This window comes from Euprymna scolopes, chromosome 4 (genome assembly GCF_053919585.1).
Source record: "Euprymna scolopes isolate OS-2025 chromosome 4, ASM5391958v1, whole genome shotgun sequence".
Lineage (NCBI taxonomy): Eukaryota > Metazoa > Mollusca > Cephalopoda > Sepiida > Sepiolidae > Euprymna > Euprymna scolopes.
In genome coordinates this window covers 6128245-6144955 of record NC_136485.1, presented here as the reverse complement: position 1 = coordinate 6144955, position 16711 = coordinate 6128245, and the positions used below count along the sequence as shown (strand labels likewise).

Here is a 16711-nt window from a genome sequence, read left to right as displayed (position 1 = left end):
TGGCTGAAACGTTGTGAAAACAATTAAGAAAAGATGAGGATAATAGTCCGCAATAAATAAAAATTAACCCACCTCTATTTTATTCATTGCTAGATTTTAACTAAGAACAGAAACGGCAAAATAAGAGAGAAAAACCAACTGTTTCCTACATTTTTGATGGACTTAAATGTATAGTTTATATTTTTTCGAAAATAAATAATAGTAGAAGTATGTTTTTTGCCTTCGGTCAGTGAAAGAGAAATTCTTCTAGACCGAGGTAAATATTTCTATTCCAACCTAAGGTGCACCTTTTGAGGGAGCTGTTTTTTTCCCCACAATAAATAAAACTGACCTTGTGTCTAACTTTGTTATCATGGGGAAGCAACCGTTCCATAGATTTATTTTTCTAAATCGACTACATTCGGCTGAAGACCTTGTTGCTGTATTTGTTGTCTGAGGTGGCCGCGTATTATGACATCACGTTTCAAAAACAACTTTACCGCTTAATTTCTTAAGGAATTTCTTGTCATTTTTTTGTAAGTAAATTTATATTTTTACTTGGTGATTCCTTCAAATTATCAATGTTTCATCAAATTTGATGAATCAAACGTTTTATTTGATGTTTTCATTTTTCTTTCTGTTTCGATTTCATTACAAAAACACAATATTGTTTTATAAACATCGCTAAAAAAATGAATGTTGCTAAAACCGTTGAAGCACGTTTTTTTCCAACCAACATTACAATCTTTTCTTTTTTAGTTATTAAAGAAATGTTGTAACTTTTTATTTTAGTTATTAAATCATTTAAAACGTTCGTGAATTTAACATCGATAAAAAACAAGGGTTTGTATTACTGTACACGAAAAAGTTGTCAAAAAACAAATATATACCAAACTGGATATAATTTTTGTGTTTTTATTTAATGTAAAATATTTATTCAGCTTGAAAACATAGTGTCTACCGATGTATTGGAAAATTTAAAATGGCGCCCAACTCTCTCTTTGACACTGTATGTTTGGGAAAGGAGTTAAAATAAAAAAAATGGGTTTGTATTACTGTACACATAGATTCGAAAAAGTTGTCAAAAAACAAATATATAACAAATAAATGTTATCAAAGGCAAGATAAGTTACTTTTCTACCTAACTCAACTGGATATATTTTTCGTGTTTTTATTCAATGTAACATGTTTATTCAGCTCGAAAAGCATACAGTGTTTACCGATGTATTGGAAAATTCAAAATGGCGCCCGACACTGTCTTTAACACGGTAAGTTCAGGAAAAGATGTTATAAATAATAAACTAGACAAAATACTGTTAGAAATTCGCTCATTATATGTTACCGTGACATAAGTTGACATATATTCGGTATTTTTTTAATAGTATTTTGTCTAGTTTATTATTTATAAAACCTTTTCCCAAACTTACCATGTTAAAGAGAGTGTCGGGCGGGCGCCATTTTGAATTTTCCAATACATCGGTAAACACTGCATGTTTTTCGAGCTGAATAAACATGTTACATTGAATAAAAACACGAAAAATATATCCAGTTAGGTAGAAAAGTAACTTATCTTGCCTTTGATTTATTTGTTATATATTTGTTTTTTTGACAACTTTTTCGTACAGTAATACAAACCCGTTTCTAACAGTATTTTGTCTAGTTTTTTTTATTTTTAACTCCTTTTCCTAAACTTTCCGTGTCAAAGAGACAGTCGGGCGCGGGCTCCATTTTAAATTTTCCAATACATCGGTAAACTGTTTTTCGAGCTGAATAAACATGTTACATTAAGTAAAAAGATCAATGTCAAGTTTCTTTCCAACTCGTCAAAAAACTTTATAGTGACAACTTTATAGGTTTTCGGTGGTGCTGAAAACGAATATCACATTTAAATTTTGGGGCAGATAAGTAGTTTTCATGATATGAAGAAATTACTTTTTCCAAAAAGTGGGGGATCACTTCCTTATATAAATTTTAACGTAATGTGAGCACCCACCTTTTGGCCACCTAGTAATTTCATATAAAACAAATTTAACTGTGATATTCGTTTTCAGCACCCCCGAAAACCGGCGCTGTTTTTTTTTTTTTTGGTTAACCTGTACGGATAGGGTCCCGATGTCCCGCCTCTTTCTTTTTTTTTTTTTTCTTTATTTTTTAATTACATTTTCACCCCAAACAAGGCACATTGCCACTTTGATGTAGGGGGCTACTATCAGGGGCAGCAACTACTGGGGCACTATGTTGGGATTAGGGCAGCAAGATGTCGGTTCACGTTACACTTGAACTTCTGCATGTCAGTATAGTTGGAGAAGCAGAGACCTGGAATGGAATTGCAGAGTCTAGCGGTTTTGGGAAAGAAACTACTGAAGTAGAAAGATCTTTTACATCTAGGGATCTCTACTGCATGGGGGTGGGATTTAGCTGCCTGTCGGGTTTGTCGAGGGTGTCTACGTCGTGGGGGCACAAGTGTCTGCAGTTCGTCTGAGCATTCACCATTAAAATACTTGTAGAACAGGTAGAGGGATGCAATGTTTCGTCGATGGGACAGAGGCTGAAGCTTAGATGCCAATTCAGGGCCTATCGGATTTGCAACTCTCTTTTGAACCTTGTCTAGGAGCGAGAGACTAGCAGCAGATGCACCAGCCCAAATGTGACAACAATACTCCATAAATGGCCGAATGATGGCCTTATAGAGATACAGGATACTTTCAGGTGTCAGTAGTTTTCTAGCACGGTAGAAAGAGCCTACCTTCTTCGCAGCGGCTCTGGCAATGTTTTCAATGTAATTGTTCCAACTCATGTTTCCTGTGAACGTTAGGCCAAGCAGTTCGAAAGATGTACTCTCAGATAGGGAGCCACTGGCCATTGCTATTGGTGGCAGAGAAGGTTTCTTGTAATTATTGAAGGAAACCAGTTTGGTCTTGGCAGCATTGAATGTGACCATCCATTTTTGTCCCCATTCCACTACAGATTGGAGGTCATCCTCTAGTGTTTTTGCTATTTCTTTAGTTAGTGTTTTTGCCATTTCTTTAGTTATGTGTTCAGTTTTCCTGTCATGCCTGTTATAGAGTGTGGTGTCATCAGCATATATACCCATCTCAGAGGCAGTTTTGTCGGGGAGGTCATAAATAAATATTAGGAACAATAGAGGTCCAAGGATAGACCCCTGAAGCACTCCCGCATTTATATCATATTGTTTAGATGTACGGCCGTCAAGGACCACCTAGATTATTTTATTATATAAGAAAGATTTAATTATGCTAAGTATTCTACCAGTGTTACCGTATGATTTAATTTTCCTGAGGAGACCCTCATGCCATACCCTGTTAAAATAGTAATACACACGGATGAAAAAACGCTTTGGATAATCACAGATTTCAAGGTAGTTCTACTAAAATAGCCATATTTTTTAAACCAAAGCACTTCAAGTCTTCAAATTACTACTGTTTTGTTCGGAAATGAATATACTTTCAAATGAATTAATAAATATGAATGTACATTATATATTTTAAGAGTTTTGAGCAAATAAAGTGATAAAAATGTGAACGTCATAAAATGGCGTTTTCGGTAAGGTTTTGTAATGACCCCCCCCCCCCCTGTTTTCTAAAGGTCCGTACTGTGATTGTATGAAGAATTTCGTCATGAAATTTGGGAATCAATAAGAAGAGGTGTTAATCTTAATACTGTCAAGTGTCCGAAATATTTTTGACCATTTCTTTTTTTGTCGTGTTAAAAATAAGACTTTAATATGCCGAGTATCGAACATTTTGAAAAAAAAATTCTTCGGACACCCAGTAGTAAGTAAATCAATCTTTTTACTATCTTTATCAATTAAAAGTATTATTTTATATTGAGTAGGACCGCGGTAATTGATAATTTAAAAGGACCTACCCGAAAAAAAAAATTGTTTCTATTTCTCGAATTTGGTAAAATGAAGTTAATATTAATAGAAGCAGCAGCAGCTACAGCCTGTAGAATCAGCCATAGCACAGTTGTATAAACAAACACGCGTTCTTTAATTTTTATTCAAGAACGAATTAAGAAAAACAAAATGAAACATAATGAAAATAATTAAGAAAAACAAAATGAAACAAAATGAAAACATAATGAAATATGAATATAAATGTTCTTATGTTTAATTAGAGCTATTTTGTTATCAGAATAACATTAGTTTAGAACTATTCGGTTTTCAGAATGTATAATAACAACAATCCCAACCAATTCGGCATTATGAATCTGTTGCAATCTCTCAAATTTTTCGTCAAATTTAAAAACATGGTTAAAAAAAAAACAAAATAAACTTTTGTAGATATATAGCTTGCATGCACTTTTATTCTTTAAATTAGTTTTGAACAGCGAATTAAAACAATGTTTTACTGCGAACAGCCACAAATGTTTTTTTTCAAAATCAAAATAAGTATCAAAATCTCGTTATGCATAGATTCGAAAAAGTTGTCAAAAAACAAATATATAACAAATAAATGTTATCAAAGGTAAGATAAGTTACTTTTCTACCTAACTGGATAATTTTCTAGTGTTTTTATTTAATGTAACATGTTTATTCAGCTCGAAAAACGTACAGTGTTTACTGATGTATTGGAAAATTAAAAATGGCGCCCGGCCCGACTCTCTTTGACACGGTAAGTTTGAGAAAAGGAGTTAAAAATTAAAAAAAAAAAACTATACAAAATACTGTTAAAAACTCACCGAATATATGTCAGCCTATGTCACGGTAACATATATTGAGCGAGTTTTTTTTTTTTTTTTTTCATTTTCACCCCAAACAAGGCACATTGCCACTTTAATGTATGGGGCTACTATCAGGGGAAACATCTACTGGGGTACTATGTAGGGATTAGGGCAGCGAGATGTTGGTTCACGTTGCACTTGAACTTATGCAGGTCAGTACAGTTGGGGAAGCAGTGACCTGGAATGGAATTCCAAAGTCTAGCAGTTCTGGGGAAGAAACTACTGGGGTAGAAAGATCTTTTACATCTAGGGATCTCTACAGTGTGGGGGTGGGATTTTGCAGCTTGTCGGGTCTGTCGAGGGTGTTCACGTCGTGGGGGCACAAGTGCTTGCAGTTCTTCAGAGCATTCACCATTATAATACTTGTAGAACAGGCAGAGGAATGCAACGTTTCGACGATGGGACAGAGGCTGAAGTTTTGATGCCAGTTTAGGGCCTATCAGATTTGCGACTCTCTTTTGAACCCTGTCAAGGAGCGAGAGACTAGTAGCCGATGCACCGGCCCAAATATGACAACAATACTCCATACATGGGCGAATAGTGGCCTTATAGAGGTACAGGATACTTTCGGGTGTTAGAAGTTTTCTAGCACGGTAGAGAGAGCCCACCTTCCTCGCAGCGGCCTGGCAATGCCCTCGATGTAATTGTTCCAGCTCATGTTTCCTGTGAACGTTAGGCCAGGGAGCTTGAAAGACGTACTCTCAGCTAAAGAGTTGTTGGCCATTGCTATAGGTGGTAGAGAAGGTTTCTTGTAATTATTGAATGAAACCAGTTTTGTCTTGGTGGCATTGAACGTTACCATCCATTTTTGTCCCCATTCCACTACTGATTTGAGGTCATCCTCTAGTGTTTCTGCCATTACTTTAGATATATGTTCATTTGTTTTCCTGTCGTGCCTGCTATAGAGTGTGGTGTCATCAGCATATATACCCATCTCGGAGGCAATTTTATGGGGAGGTCATTTATGAATATCAGGAACAGCAGAGGACCAAGGATAGATCCCTGGGGCACTCCCGCATTTATATTATATTGTTTAGACGTACGACCATCGAGGACAACCTGGATTTTTCTCTTATCTAAGAAGGATTTAATTATGTTAAGTATTCTACCAGTGATACCGTAAGATCTAATCTTCCTGAGGAGCCCCTCATGCCATACCCTGTCAAAAGCCTTAGATATATCTAGAGCTACCGCTCTGCCCTCTCCCGCTTTGTCCAGTGAATGGTATATGCGTTCAGAGATCACAGTGAGGATGTCTGCCGTGGAACGGGCTTGTCTAAATCCATGTTGATGGTCGGTCAGAAGTTTAGCATCTGTAAGGTGCTGGACTAGAGCATGGTTAATTAAGGTCTCAAATATTTTGGCAAAAAGTGGGAGGAGGCTAATAGGGCGATAATTTAATGGGTCAGTTCTTTCGCCAGAATTCTTGAATATTGGTACCACAGAAGCAGTTTTCCAACCAACAGCTCGGAAAGCAAGATTCATTAAGGCATTTGTTGTAGAGTTTGGAGAGAATTGGAGCTACTTCGGCTGAGCACTTTTTTAATAGCACAGCTGGGATGAGGTCGGGTCCACATGCTTTGGAAGTGTCAAGGTTTTTTATGATAGCATGCACCTGAGCAGGGGTGATTTCCAGATCGTCTAGCGTGGCGTCTGTCCACATAGGAAAGTCAGGTAGGGGGTGGTTTAGAGGGTCCAGTGTAGAGTTGGAGGCAAACCGACTGGCAAGCATATTAGCCTTCTCGGTTGCTGAGCAAAGAACCTCGTGATTGTTGGTTAGTGGGGAAATTGTTGATTGCCCATTATTTACTACACTGTTGTAGATTTTCCAGAAGTCACGAGTTCCTAATTTTTGTGCTTCGATGCGTTTTTTAGTGGTTTCCCTAAATTCCCTCTTAGCTATCGCTATTTCTTTCTTAACGTTACTTCTAGCTTCTATGTACTTTTGTCTGTTTGAACTGGACTTATGTCGGTTAAACCTGCGGAATGCATGCTGCCTTTGAGCAATGGCAGTTGCGCAAGTCGAAGTAAACCATTGGGGAGAGTGGGGCTTGCTATAGAATTTCCGCATAGGAACATGCGCTTCGATTGCAGTTTTGAACCATTCAGTGGTCTCAGTTGCACACTGTTCAGCAGGAAGAGAAAAAATATTTCCCCATGGGGCGTCTCTGATAAGATCTCTGATAGCTTCCCAGTCAGCCTTTTTATAATATCTCGTTGTTTTGAGCACTGGCTCTTCAGTTTTGGGTCTAGAGTTTAGGGCGATTTCAACCATTATTACCGCATGATCAGCGTTCCCAAGTGGGCTGTCGGCTTTCGTTACACAATCATCAGGAACTGTGGTCAAAAACAGATCTAATAGTGATGCGTGTTGTTCTTCCTGATCAGGGAAGCGGGTTGGAAAAGTAACAATTTGCGATAGGGAGTGAGATACAGAGAAGCTATGAGTTGCGCTGCCTGCTGCATCTGTATAAGTAGAGAATCCAAGCCAGTTTTTGTGATGGACATTAAAGTCACCAAATACATGTACTTGGGCGCTAGTGTCGAAGGAGAGTGCTGTGTCTATGCTGTCAGATACTTTGTTTATTATGGTGCAGTCTTGGGTCGAGGGAGATCGGTAGAGAAAGTAAAAGTAGCTAATGTTGTGTTGCATGATTAGTCTAAAGCACATAAAGGCTTGATCATCCGTTTCTAGGTTTGTTTCTCTAGTCAAGGGAAGGGTATTACGAATGTAAACTCCAAGTCCGTGCATATGTCTGTCAGAGTCCTTACGGGAGAGTGGGAGATATCCAGGCATGTTAAAGTAGTTAGAGGGGATGGAGGAGTGTAGGTTAGTCTCACTTAGTGCTAAGATATCCGGGGTATTTGTTAGGAGAAATGCTTCAACATCAGCTAAATTAGTTCTAAGCCCACGGATATTTGTGAATGCAAGCCTCAAGGGAGGAGGCAAGTTGGATTTGTTTGACCCTAAGCCTGGTTTAAGCTTATTTTTAGATTGTACTGTCATCATGTTTTTTAACGAGTTTCAGTTGGGTTAGGGGAAGCCGAACAGGAGGTTATGCAGAATATCACACATGCATCACAAGTAGACCATCAGCTGACCCTTTTTCAACTAGGACTGTGGCGTCAGGAAAGCCCACCGGGGATGAGTGCAGGGTCCCTTTCCATGCGCGCCATGGCACTGCAAACATCCCGATATTATTCAACTGTTGATGGAGCAGCCGCTCTAAGCGCTACCAAAGAGTTAGGGCTCCTGTACTACCAGTCGGAAACAGCAGCCAGTAACTGTCAATCCGGTACCCTCAACCCATCAGAGGAAGGTCAACCCAATCTAATTGCTCAGGCATATGTGGTACTCAAGCATTCTCAAGTGCCCAGCTTTAGGGGTGGGGTGTGTCGGGAGTGGGGAAACGGCGTTCATTGCCCTAGACAAGAAACAAGATCTACCAATGGGTGTTTCTGTCGAATCACTGTGATAGTATCTCTGCGCCTGACTAATAGGCAAAGAAGGAGTATGGAAGCCGGGCGATAGGCAGGACCTATCTACTCTTTAAGTAATTTAGGTATTGCAAACCGGTAATTTGTTTGAGTCACCAGCTCTAGGAAGGTTGTCATCCAAGACTGAAGAGGCCTACCTCCTCTTTGGTTTAGTTTCAGAGTTTTCCTTCTCCTAGACGGATGATCTGGAAAGATCTACTGGGTCCGTCACCACTGAGAGGGTTTGCTCCGCGCCTGGGTTCTAATCCAGGTATTTCTGCGACCCCGCGTGGTTAGTTAATGTTATTGGGTTAGTTTGTAGAGGTTATATCTGCTAAATAGTTACACTCCTCAAAGTGGATTAGGGATATTGTTATTTCATTGTTACTGGATAAAGGGGTTGAGTAGAGCTCATGCAGTGTAAGCAACTATGATTGTAAGGAGGCTTGTTAGGAGGAGATAATGTGGTTTGAGGCTTTCACTTTTGTATATATATATTTTTTATTATTTTTTTTTCCTTTTTTATTTTTATTTATTTATTTTTTTTTTTTATTCATGTGAGCTTGGGTCTAGTATAATATTAAAGTGTGAGTAGGTGTTAAGAATTGAACTACGAGTTGTGCCAAAACTATATTTTAGATGATAGCAGGGCATGAGATGCAAGTGCAATATAGTACGGGTAAAACAGTAAGTTTTGAGTCATGCATAATTTGGTAAATAGATATATGGCTGGTTTTAGTAGGTGCGAATAAAGTTGGAGGTACAAGGTGAGTTTCTATTATTGAGAGAAGATGTTTTCAGCTTTCAAGTAAAAGTTATGGACATTTAGCATAGCAAAGAGCATTGGTTCAGTTTCGTATTAGCGTTGCAAAGCTATCTAAGAGGAGACAGTTGTGTAATGCAGTGCGGTGTGCTTTGCTTCCGAGTACATACTTTGGCTGTTTAATACCAACTGGAATAGGAATGAACTCCAATGCATGTCTAGAGGGTAGAATTGTATAGATGTTTAGTGATGACTAAGCAGTTAGCATGTGAGAGTCAGGGGCTGGAAGTTAAAGATTCCAGTACAAAACGGAGTGAAATGTAGGAGTTAAGTGGCGGTTTGGTGGGAAGGAGCAGATTGTTAGCCTTCAAGGGATAGGGGTTATTAATTTACAAGAAACAGATCTACATTAGGATTTGGAGTGGCAGGTAAGTTTTTTTTTTTTTTTTTTTTTTTTGCGCATGCAGGCTAGACAGAGGTAATCGTCTTGGAGGTAAAATGTATATTGGGATTTCGTAGCTAGCAGTTAGGTGTTTGTTCCAGTTACAAGAACTAGTTCATGGCGGATCGGAATTACGTATTTTGTATTTATAGGAAGATATTAAAGTAACGCACGGAGCATAGCATCCACTCAGGAAGAATAGCTCTAGTATCACAGCTAAGATACTGCATATTTAGGTAACGAATAGTGAAAGTTAAATTAGATGGCACTTTTTTTTTTTTTTTTTGCACCTTACCATGGCTGTTACTATTAAGTATTGTACTTAAATAAAGTTCTTCTGTAATCTAAATAAGCTAAATAGGGATTCCCCCTCCGCATTACTACGTCGATGTGACATGGTAAAAAAGAAATTAGTCAGGAAATTGTTTTTAAAATAAGTGAATCAAGAATGGTCAAGATGTCTGAGAAATAAGATAAAATTACATCGAAAAAAAATAAATAAATAAAATAAAATAAAATAAAAGGGTTAGATTTGTTTGGTTTAAAAAGAGGATAGAATAAAATATAAAATAAGATAAAGTGTGCAAAGAAAATACAAAAAATGTACTTAGCTAAAAATTAGATCTTCGGTGTGGTGGCAAATGGCTCTCTTCGACCACCATGCAAGTGACGCTAAGGAAATTCTAACCTTACTATGCCAGGTCATTGGAGTAGGGGGGGCACACCTTACATTTCTGGTCGTTTAGTGAGAGCTTTCCCTTCTTTAAGGAGAAGGAAAGGAAAGAAAACCAATATTCTGCTTATATATTTTGAATAGATCCTGAACTTCGTCACATTTAGATTTTACAACAGTAACTTGGCCAGGCATGAATTAAATTAAAAACTGGGCAATTAGGCTGAAAAGAAATATAGAAGCATAGAAGCATAGATTTTCTAGCAGTATTTTGTCTACTTTTTTATTTTTAACTCTTTTCCCCAAACTTACCGTTTCAAGAGAGTCGGGTGGCGGGCGCCATTTAAAATTTTCCAAAACATCGGTAAACACTGTTTTCAAGCTGAATAAACATGTTACATTAAATAAAAACACTAAAAAATTATCCAGTTAGGTAGAAAAGTAACTTGCTTTTGATAACATTTATTTGTTATATATTTGTTTTTTTTGACAACTTTTTCGAATCTATGTGTATAGTAATACAAACCCTCAAAATCTATATCAATATTCTTGAAATTTTAAAAGCAGTTAAAAAACACATCAAACTACAATTAGGAAGCTTTTTATTTCGTTAATTTTTTTTTCTACTTATTAAGCGAAAGATATTTTTACAACCTGCTCCAGCGTAGTATAAACGGCCTATGGAATTAACACCTTCAACCTCGAAAATAGAAATCAACAAATTTATGGAATTTTCTTTGAAATTTCGCAACGCAGTTTCTTATTAAATTAAAACTAAATATATAATATAAAGCCAATAATTATGAACCGCTAACAGTAAATATGAGTGATGAACGCTCTCTTTGAAAAAAAGCTCTCTTAACTTCACCTCTAATCCAAATTATGTGTGGCAAGTCTCCTCCTAAAACACTCTTTAACCCTAACAATAACACTAAGTTCGAGTGGCAAGCCCCCTCCCCCTCCAACAAAATACCTCTGTAAGCCACATACAAGCATTTAAAACAAACGAACAAAAAATAGATCCTTCCTTAAAGAAAATACACATAAAAATAAATTGGTTAACTGTCCTAAAATGCTAGAATGGCCAGGAAATGGTGAATTATTTTACATTAAATTTTTGTGAAACTAACCGCTCCCCACTCTAATATTGTTTTTGTTAGCTTTGTCTCTGTCAAGTTTTCAGTATGTTCACACATAATTTTCCTTAGCCCTACAATTAATTCAAAGTCCGAATGGCAACCCTCCACGTATTCTCATTGCATAGAAACGCTCTTAAAACTACACATAATCATCTTAAAAAAAAAAAAAAGCATGCATATTTTCCCATAGAAAAAAAAACAGTTAACTGCCCTAAAATGCTAGAATGATCTGTAATAGGAAATTATTTTACATTCAATTCTAAAATAATTTGTTTATCTTTCATTAAAGTTTTTCATGGTATGTTATACATAATTTCCTAAAAAGGTAGAATAACATTTTGGAGGGGTGGTCAGAAGGAGTTGAGTGGGGTTAAACAGAAGGTGTTAATCTACAATAATACCAAAGAAATATTGCAATATATTAATTTTTAAATGGTCTTATGTTTAGATTTAAGTTTTTTGTACATAAAGCACATTACAATTCAACTTTGAGTTCTCCAACTTCTTTTCTGTTTATGGATACATGGCATTTTTAAGGAATTGCTGCATATTTATGCACATTTACTGCAGGTTATTTGGAAACCATAAACTTTGGGAGATTTTCAGTTGCATATTCTGATTCCTTGTACAAAAATACACTTATACAGTAAATTTCATTTTTTAGTCTTGTGTTTTAACAAAGATATGACATTTTTACTGAAAAAGTAGTGTAAAAAATGTGACGAAACGCATATGGTCTTAAAGAGGGGAAAATATCCAAACGTGTGAGGCACAAAAATAGCCATAACTTCCTTAATTTTAATCAGATTTTAAAAATTTAAAAAGATTCTTTCTTAGCTCATCAAGCTCTTTCTATTCATACCAATATTGAAATATTTCAAGCTATTTCAATTTTTTCATGTGTATTGCTAGTTAAAAGCCTTAGATATATCTAGAGCTACCGCTCTGCCCTCCCCCGCTTTGTCCAGTGAATGGTATATATATGTTCAGAGATTACAGTGAGGATGTCTGCTGTGGAACGGGCTTGTCTAAATCCATATTGTTTGTCAGTCAGAAGTTTAGCATCTGTAAGGTGATGGATAATTATGGTCTCAAATATTTTGTCAAAAAGTGAGAGGAAGCTAATGGGGCGATAATTTGATGGGTCAGTTCTTTCGCCAGAATTCTTGAAGCAGTTTTCCAACAGCCTGGAAAGCATGATTCATTAAGGCATTTGTTGTAGAGTTTGGAGAGAACTGGAACTACTTCGGCTGAGCACTTTTTTAATAGCACAGCTGGGATGAGATCAGGTCCACATGCTTTTGAAGTGTCAAGGTTTTTTATGATAGCATGCACCTGAGCAGGGGTGATTTTTAGATCGTCTCAGGTGGCGTCTGTCCGCAAAGGAAAGTCAGGCAGGGAGTGGTTGGAGTGTCCAGTGTGGAGTTTGAGGCAAATCGGCTGGCAAGCATATTAGCCTTCTCGGTTGCTGAGCAAACAACCTCGTGATTGTTGGTTAGTGGGGGAATTGTTGATTACTCATTATTTACTACACTGTTGTAGATTTTCCAGAAGTCACGAGTTCCTAATTTTTGTGCTTCGATGCGTTTTTTAGTGGTTTCAGTAAATTCTCTTTTATCTGTCGCTATTTCTTTCTTAACGTTACTTCTAGCTTCTATATACTTCTGTCTGTTTGAACTGGACTTATGTTGGTTAAATCTGCGGTATGCATGCTGCCTTTGAGCAATGGCAGTTGCGCAAATAGAAGTAAACCATTGGGGAGAGTGGGGCTTGCTATAAAATTTCCGCATGGGAACATGTGCTTCATTCAATTGCTGTTTTGAACCATTCACTGGTATCATTTGCGCACTGTTCAGCAGGAAGAGAAAAAATATTTCCCCATGGGGCATCTCTGATAAGATCTCTGATAGCTTCCCAGTCAGCCTTTTTATAATATCTCATTGTTTTGAGCCCTGGCTCTTCAGTTTTGGGTCTAGAGTTCAGGACGATTTCGACCATTATCACTGCATGATCAGCGTTCCCTAGTGGGCTGTCAGCATTTGTTATACAATCCTCTGGAACTGTAGTCAGAAACAGATCTAGAAGTGATGCGTGTTGTTCTTGCTGGTCAGGGAAACGGGTTGGAAACATAACAATTTGTGATAGGGAGTGAGATATAGCGAAACTATGTGTTGTGCAGCCTGCTACATCTGTGTGAGTGGAGAATCCAAGCCAGTTTTTATGGTGAACATTAAAGTCACCAAATACATGTACTTGTGCACTAGTGTCGAGGCAGAGTGCTGTCAGAGACTTTGTTTATTATGGTGCAGTCGAGGGAGAGCGGTAGAGAAAATAAAAGTAGCTAATGTTATGTTGTATGTTTAGTCTAAAGCACAGTCTGAGTTCGGGGGAAAAAATTGTCTGACGTGAGCGGTGTCGAGGCGAAAAATTACCTCTTCAATAAATGCTGAGTTGTTAATTTAAGAAAAAAAAAAACAGTTCAAATAATTAGAATTAAAAAAAATAAACAGTTCAAATAATTAGTAATTTTTACCCTCTTATAAATTCCACAAATAATTAGAATTTTTGGTATACCAAATTTTTTTTAATTCAACAGTTCAAATAATTACAGGTAAAATATTCAGATAAGTTACAACAGAATACAGACCACTCTAATTTGTTTTTTGTTTTTTTAGGGGTAATCGAGGTCGCTTACAACAAATCTGATACTCAAACCGGGGGCAAATTTACCGTTTGCATGGTACTAACCACGGCCACCGAGAGTAAGAAGGCCTGTTAACTGAAAAATGTCTGCAGGCAATAGGTATGGTTTGTCAGACTGTCAGTACTATATAAGGGCCATTTGAAAAAGAACAAAATATTTTTAAAAAGGAACACAGTCTGATTAATGCTTAAACTGAACTTTATTCAATATAAGATATAAATATTATCTATGTAAAATTAAGTAATTTTAAAGCAATATACAATTTAAACCTGATAAAACTGAATTATGAATTTAGGGAACAAATAATTAAAGAAACATTAAACAAATATTTTTTAGCCTTCGGAACAAGATCAGTGTAGTATCTGTTTTGATGCTACACTTGACCTTTTCTGTCCTCAGTCGTTGGAGGAGAAATCTTTCATGACTGAGATTATTTTTGTTCCTATCCAGAGTGCCCCTTATTGGATTTTCCCCACAAGATTATATGTTGAAATATTTAAATAACTATTGCTTTAAAGACAGAAATTATGTTTAAAGTTTCGGTTTTCTGTTCTTTTATGTCCATGCCTTCCCCCCCCCCCATGTTTTTCATCAAAATGTGTAGCGCATTAGTTTTCTCACAAGCCATCATCACTGATCGCTCACTGGCAGTAACCTGTGGTGTTCCCTGGAGACCAAGTGACAACAAGTCTCCCCAGATTTCTCCACTTCTTGACCACTTGTGCAGATGATTACATGTTATTGCAACAGCCATTGTCACTGATTTCTCATTGGCATCAGCCATTTGGTGTTTCCTGGGGTTTGGGTGACAAAATGCCTCCCCAAAGTACCCGATTTAAACTGCACACTTCCAGTGGAGATTTGGTCAGTACTCTCTCCCCTCGATCTTCCCATCCTCCCTGACCCTTCACAACTAGTTAGTGTGATGCCAGTCGATGTCATCTACACCAGTTTTTTATTCTTGGCCTTCGGGACAAGATCAAAGTGTAGTATCTGTTCTTCAGATGCTGCACTTCTATTTCTTGTTCTCTTTCGGTGGATGAGAAATCCTTCACGACTGAGACAATTTTTAGTTTTGTACCTTTTCTCCACGTTAAAAAACGACCCTGGTGTCTAACTCTGTCCCGTGGGGAGGCATAGTAAATAGGTACACCAGTTTTTTATTATTATTACTAGTGTTGGGACGATTCCTAATTTTTATATGATTCTGATTCCAGGGAAATATTGATTAACGATTCCGATACCAAGTACGATTCCGATTCCTAGGGAATTATTGTTTTAAAATATAGCAGGTAGTTTTATACTTATGGTCGGTAGTTCCCAAATATGTTCCCTAACTTTGGAAGAGATATTTTATGTCTACACCGTCATGTTTTGGTTTAAATAAAATAATTATATAGTAAACTAAACGGAAAAATTAGCAAAATTTATTTTAGAGAAAATTTATTTTACTTAATTGGAATACAGAAAAAAAAGCAAATAGAATTTATCCTTCAGAGCAAAAACAAATAAAATAGAATTTATATAACAGAACAAAAACAAGAAAATTAGAGAATAAATTAATACGATTCATTATTTTGGTCCTCATAATTAACAGATTTAATGAATTAAATAAAAAAAATATAGCGGAAGAGAAAGAAAATATATACTAATTAAATATAAAAAAAGATAAATATTTAATTTAATAATTTATAAATGAACGTGCATAATGAAAAAAACAATATACCACGTGACATGGCACTGTAGATACAAAATAACCCTTCCAAAGTTAACGACCATATTTGAGAAATACCATTAATCGAAAGTTTTTGTGTTTTATACCAAAAGGTAGGTATAGCGAAAAGTTACAAGTAAAGGAATTTCAAAAACGATTTTTTGTTTGGCTATTGATAGTTGTATTTGTGACGGCAGTTCTTCACACCTCCATAATTCACAAAGAGTAGTTAACACCTTTTGTTTTTTCTTACTTTTTCATTGCTTTTACACGTTTCTAACGTGAAGAATAAGTTTAGCCAAATTAATTTTGAAATAGGTTATATCAAAGGAACACATATAAAAATGATACCACTATAAAAACAAATGAAATACTAGATAAAATTGAGCAAAAATAATTACCAAAATTACAGAAAAAGATAAAAAAAAAAAAAAAAAAAAATGGTGAAGTTTGTTGAGTGAAATGAATTATTAAAAGAAAATTAATTGAACTAATAGAAATGTTAAATAAAAAAATGTCACATTTCAATATTTTTTTAATAATTCTCAGGGTTGTCGAAATTAAAAATTAAGTGATTTTTTTTAATTAGACTTCTTTCGAAGCTTGTTACCTTGAAAAATACATTTTAAACCCTGTTTTTTTTTAAATAAATTGAAAAAAAAAAACGCAATTAAAAAATTTAATTGATAATTGAAACTTTAAAAACATATTAAACATTGAAAAATTACTTATCTCACAAATTAATGTCCAACAAAGTAGATCCAGTCTTCATACAGGAATTCGGTTATAATAAATATATCTTTACCAAACTTAAAAAGTAAGTCTTTTTTTTTTTTGGAGAGAGAGTGCTTTAAAATCGCTGGGGAATGCCGCCTTAAATTTTAAAGAAGTAAATTTTAGGAGTTTAGTGCCTTTCAAAGACGGTTATCATAATTTATTATCATCATTTAATTTCCTTTTTCCTCCCCCCACACCTTTCCACGTGGTTCAGTACTTAACTAGTGCTCCTGTTGCTGTTAGTCAGCTATCTTTACCTAAGTTTTAATTTCTAGTTAAAAGAATTTTTCATGAATA

At 36.1% G+C, this 16711-nt stretch overlaps 1 protein-coding gene across 1 annotated transcript in view; it reads left to right on the top strand.

Annotated features, from left to right (window-relative positions):
• The first annotated feature begins 401 nt into the window (after positions 1–401).
• The window catches only part of LOC145266511 (mitotic checkpoint protein BUB3-like), a 45714-nt gene continuing 29404 nt past the window's right edge, over positions 402–16711 (top strand). The window contains exon 1 of the mRNA XM_080122248.1: positions 402–515. The gene's annotated coding sequence lies outside the window, so the exon portion shown is untranslated. The remainder of the gene's footprint in view (positions 516–16711) is intronic.